Genomic DNA, 6,205 nt, shown 5'->3' with positions numbered 1-6,205 from the left:
TCCACTGAGTTGAAAGTTCATTTTCCAAACAGCTCTACCATCATCTTCCATCCCCTGCGAAAGCTCTTAGAGGACAGCAAGAGAAGCTTCTCCTTTACCAACTCACTCCACATGTGTCTATGTGAGTGCCAAAGAGAAGACAGCCACAAGAGAATACCTAGTCCCCAGTACAGATCCTGACTAAAACAAAGCCCATGTTAAGTGAGTGAAAGTCTTTGTGGGGTCCCTGCCACCTCTTTCTAGTTTTTCCATCCTCAAGGCAACATCATTTCTTATTTCTAGGATCGTTTTACTAAAATAAGGGAATATTAACAATATGCCACCTTCTGCCTTCCTTGGCCTTCTAAAGGTTACAATGCAGGAATAAAAGTTACTTCAATGTTCCACAGCTAAGTATTGTTTTATAGACATCATGTGAAGAGAGATTTCCTTCCTTTACTTACCATACAGGTATTGAAGGGCTAGCTTCAACCTAGCCTGCTCCTGAGCTGCTCCAACACCACTGAAAAATGTATCTGCAGCTAGCACGGAGTGGCCATATCTGAACAGGAACCCTCATCTTCCACATGTACTAATGCTTCAAAATAAAATCCACCTCATCTGAATGAGTGTGGTTAATGGGTCAGTGCCATATGTGCTGGTCCTGGGTCCTGTGTTGAGCTTGGAAGGGGCAGGAAGCACTGTGCCTTATAGCCGATAATGGAGCGCATGCCGATGGAAACACCTCCAGGCAGCCAGGCTGCATGGGTGGCCCAGGCAGGGAGGTGTTGCCAGTATTTTAACAAGTGGCTCCCACAAAATTGTTTCCCTTCAGCAGGTGATAAATTTATGCTTCAGAGATGTGATGTCTGCAGAAAAAAACTTGGAATTCTGGAATCCATCGTTTTATTTAAAATAATGTAAAGAAAAAATATGCTTCTAGCTAAGGAAGAGGACATTGCTGCTTGGCAAGAAAACATACATTAAGATGCAGTTGGCCAGAAATGCACTGAGTCATGCTGAGCAGTTTTTGACCAGTGTAATTTATGGGGGTAGAGGATGCAAGAGGGGAGTTGAATGCATTGCCCATAAGTCCCACAGCATCCTACTTCAGGAAAAGTTACTGAAAATACCTAATGCAGAGTATTGCAACTCTGATAAACAGCCAATGCTAATAGGATGCAGGGCAAGGTGACGGTGGAAAGTGAGGCTTTCACACCTTCTCACTGTAGTCTGGTAGAGGAAACACAACTACAGGCTCCCAAACATAAAGCTTCTGAAGGAGCATTTAGCAACTTCATTACAGTCCCTTGTACAAACAAATGCCACATTGAGTCTCTGTGGGGGTAAACACTGGAGCTCTAGGACCTTCAAATGGGTCTCTATCCATGGATCCTGCTTTTTGCACAGTCTGTCAATGCAATCACAAGAGATTCCCAGCCTTCCATTTCATAGGTTTTCCATTTACACATAGGAAATGGCACCTTTTACTACTATCCTGTTTCTGAGCCGTATTAATAAGTTCAACTGCTTTATGAATTACCATTTTCAACACTGTTCTGCTTTTCAAATCACAACTGTTTTCATGTCAGCAAAAGAATTTCAAACCACAGGAAATTCTGGGGATGGAGTGCAAATATATGCATAGAAAGACCTACGAGGAAGCAAAATCAGTTGAAAAAATATGAAAAAATCCTGTTACTGCATTCATACTGCACTTTTAATGTCATCGTTCTTTAAATACGTAAATGAAGCAGATTAATAATTTAGCAAGTGAAGGAATTTCTGTTCAGCTTCTGAAAATCCCTGAATAATTCATCTGTTCTGACATCAGATAGCCTTTGTAACGCTGACACATCCACACTGCCTAAAATGCTAAAGAGAGACTGAAATGACTGACTCATTCTCTCACAGCCCTCTCACATTACAGCTTATGAACAACAAAACCCTGTAAATCAGCAGCTCACAAAAAGAGAGGAGGCAGCTCATGATCACCTGTTGCCTATGCCAGAAAGACGATAAGAAAAGGGAAATGGGAGCACTTTGTTTGTTCCTTAAAAGCAGTGTTAAAACTATTACACCTTGTCTGGAAATGGATCAACTCCTTCCCTGGGTTTAAACGATAGGGCATATGAAAAGTTTAAGAAATTCAGAAGATACGCAGCATGCAAAAGACATTTCAGAAGCAGAATATTGGTGCTTACAAAATTAGAACTGAGCCTGAAAAATACATAAACATGTTTTCTTCTATAAAGCAACACTTACATATACATATAGAGACAATTTTTACTTTCTATAGTACATAACATGCATTGGCCTCACCCACACATCTGAAATTAAAATTCGTCAGCATCATAACAATGTTGAACTATTCCCTTCACCTCTTTCACCACTTTTGCAGTTCTGGATGTTGATTTGGGTTACAGATTATACAGAGGAATACTGCAGAAAAATGTGCAGCAAACTAAATAAGCACAATCTCCTTAAGAATAAATATTTAAGATTTCTACCAGGATCTTGGCATAAAACAAGCAGTAGGATCCTGCAGTGAGATATCCCTTACCCATCTTTAAGCATCTACAGGATAGATGTCTCTGATTAAACTGGTTGTCTAACATCTCTTTTTAATCAGCAAAGACTCTGAATTTCTGGAAAAGAGGGAGAGGAAATTGGAGTTCCCTGAACAAACTCCCCAAGGTCTGCCTACCTGCACTGCCAGAATTTTGGGCTTCGAGTTTCCACAGGCTTGGAAACAAGAGCATTCATTCATATCACAAACATTTAGAATTTGCTGTCCTCCCTATGAGCACAATGGAAAGATCTTTAAGCCCTTAGCTGAAGTATGTACCAGAGTCTTAGAAGGACCAAAGCAGCTCTTCAACATCATCAGCTACTTCATTCACGGTATTTAAACTTAGTAATTGTAATAGATTTCTGAGAGCAGCAAGAAGATTGACAGTCACTTTTTATAAGTTCTTTCTTATAATGTAAGTCCTGTAAAATAGAAAGTGAGAGTGAAGATTCCAGTATTTAGACCAAAGAAGGATTTAAATGTCAATCCTATCCGTTGCTGCAGCTAGAGCAGGCAACAAAAAGCTTTTGGGAGTATGTTGCATATGTCTTTTCAGTGCTGACAGATACTCACACCATTAGCTTCTACAGCACAGTTCAGTAGGATGAATAAGGAAAGCAATTATCTCTCTAGCAGAGGAAGACACCTTAGGTTCAGATCTTAAAGGTGCCTTTCCAGATTAGTTCTGCATACAAGCCTCTGTGAGCATGACAATATTTCAAGCTACCAAGAGATCCCTTTTGCAGAACACAGTCCACAAATATGCCAGACAGCCATTGTTGGCTAACTTACACCGTCTCCTTGTGTGACCACAAATTCCTATCACAGTCACAGAGACTGTAACAGAAATGCCTAGAAACAGGCATTGCTACTTGCTGCTTTCCCACGAGCTTCAACAACCCAGCAACTCTCCTGCAGTTAAACTAAAAGAATAATTCCCTCAGACTACTGACATGTAAGCCACATACACTGACAGGTATTTAGACGTGGCTAGCATGGTGAGGTGTGAAGATTATGCTGCTACATGATGGCTAAGAAAAGTCAAATGACACATTGTGCATTTGTCTAAAATGCTGCTACATCATCTACCTCCTTGGGTATCAAGCAAGACAGACAAGTCGTTGAGATGATGACTTAGTACCATGTCAGACCTTTTTGTTATGACAGCCTTTCTAGAAGAAAACTGTGTTCCAGTCATTTCATTGCTCTCCCAAGGAGTAAGCTGGCAAAGGATCCACCTCTGCAGCTGTGGAGAAAATTTACATTTCAGAAAATCTGCCTCAAATTGTGTGTGAAATGCTGTGAAATACCCTGCTCTAATGAGCTTGATTTTCTTCCATAGAGCTAATTATCCACCAAAAACTCAATCGAGAACCTCTTGAGTTACCAAGGATAATTCTTAGAGAACAATGGATATTTGAGTACTGCACTTTATACCTGAATACCATGTGAGTTCTTCAGTCATTTTTATTTTAATTCTTTTGTCAAAAAATGAATGCCTTTCCACCGCATCCTTTGGTTTGTTTCCCTGTATCCATCACTGATCCAGATTCTGCATGTCAGAAAACTCCTGTTCAGTGTCTTAAATGAAAATCAAATCTCACTTCAAATGGCACAAAGTTACTTAAAAATGTTAATCTGCCTTATTTTTATGATGTGTTTAAAATTAAATGTTTTCATATGGGTACAACAGGGCAAACAATGTCCTCTCATTTACTTTAAAATTTGAAACTAGCTACAAATTTAAACCATTTTTAGTTTTTGTCCACCTGGAAAAAATTAAGGAATTCTTAAGTGTGTATCGTAATAGGAGCAAACACTGAAGAGTGTGAATTCTAAGGTTTCAAAATCTATTTTTAAATTGTTTTTCATGTAAGCTTTTAATTTAGATTTAATAAGATTCTAATTGCACTTTTTAAAAAAATACCCATTGATTATTGAAGACATATTTCTATAGGATTAGCTTACATAGCTTTGACTTTTAAAATATTGTTTTAAATAATTCTTCTTTTTATAATTTATGCTACCAAATCTAGATGGCAGGACATAAACTTATTGAGGTTTATCAATTTTATAAGAGCACATATCTTCAACATAATTATTCCATGTCAGGAAGTGTCTTCAAAAGTGCATGATGAGTGATTGGTTATATTTTGTGTTAATTAAAGCCAATTGAACATTCTGCCATTGCTCAGAAACAGGAAAAAATATATCAGCATGCAAAATGTAATGAGCTGTACAGTGTGGTTCTCAGGTCTGCTCCAGTTGCCTTTGCCACTTCTGCGATACAAAAGAGCCAGAAAGACAGCAACCTTGCTCTCCTGGTGGAATACAGGGTAATTCAAAGCAGCAATAACAGATGTATGCCACTTCCCTTTCTCCAGCTAGAGGGTGCACTTTCAATGCTGCTTCCTCCCTTGCTACCAGATGTACCTTGAACTCACAGGTAACTAAGATTCATATATAACAGTTTTACAGCAGCCTGAAGATCTATAAAGTCATTTTTGCCTTGCTAATCTGGCACTGTTTGCTATAGTGGTTCTGAGCATTTAAGCACAGGAAGGTTTTATTTAACTGTCGTCTTATACTAACTGAAGGCTTTAGGTCTGGATTGAGAAAGCATTACAGTCACCTGGAATCCAACCCTTCTCTTGCTGATAGACACTCAGGCCTTCGACATGTTGCACACTTTTTGGAAATACCTCTCTCCTGGTAGGCAGAAATCACCTGGAATAATATTACATCATACATTATAGGAAGGCCTGCACTAGTAGAGATGTTAATGAAATGAACTGATTTTTTTTTAAATTAATTTATTTTTACACTCTCATAAGTATCTGTTATGACTCCATCTACTGTATGATGAAAATTCACACCACATTATATAGAGTACTCTCTTTAGGAGTTTTAGGATAGAAAGTACTATCCCACCTTGCTTCAGTCTGCTCAGTTTAAGTCATCTTTTTTGATTCTTACTGCAACCTTGATGTATAAAATCAGAAAAAAATTAACCAACCAACAAAGCAGTCTAACGTTCAAGAGACACGGAGCATTGAAACAACACATAGAGGCAATATGCGCTTTGAGAGTGTGTCTCCAGTGAGTAAAGCTGCCCCTAAAATCAAAGCATTGCAGACCAACAGCAGTACTGAGCTGAGTTTCTTTAGCATGGAGAACAGAAAGCTCTGCAGAGATCTCATTGTGTCCTTTTGAGAGCTTACAAGAAGGAGTGAGACTGACTTGTCACACATTCTGATATGTTGGCTGCACACAGTCCTGTGAACAGTGAAAATATGCAGCTGTGCTTTCCATTCTGATAGAGGAATTTGAGAATAGGCTTCAAGATTGCAAAAAAAAAAAAAAAAAAAAAATCAATTTTTTGCTTATTTGTGACTCCATTTTCAGTCATCATAAATACATTACTTGTGAATTTTCAAATAGGGTATGCGGAGTTGCAATCAAAAATTTGATCATGCCTCTTTACCACACGTCTGTAAGTCCTCTCTTACGAGAAAGATACGCCCCTCACTTTACAATTTGCCTTATTCATATCATCACTTTCTGGTAGTGCATATATTTGTGGACAACTGTTTTTAAGGATGAAGCACAGGAGGAGTAACATTTCATCAAAAGTCACAAATGAGCACCCTGAGA

This window comes from Tetrao urogallus, assembly GCF_951394365.1.
Source record: "Tetrao urogallus genome assembly, chromosome: 2".
Classification (NCBI taxonomy): domain Eukaryota; kingdom Metazoa; phylum Chordata; class Aves; order Galliformes; family Phasianidae; genus Tetrao; species Tetrao urogallus.
This window is presented reverse-complemented; position numbering follows the sequence as displayed.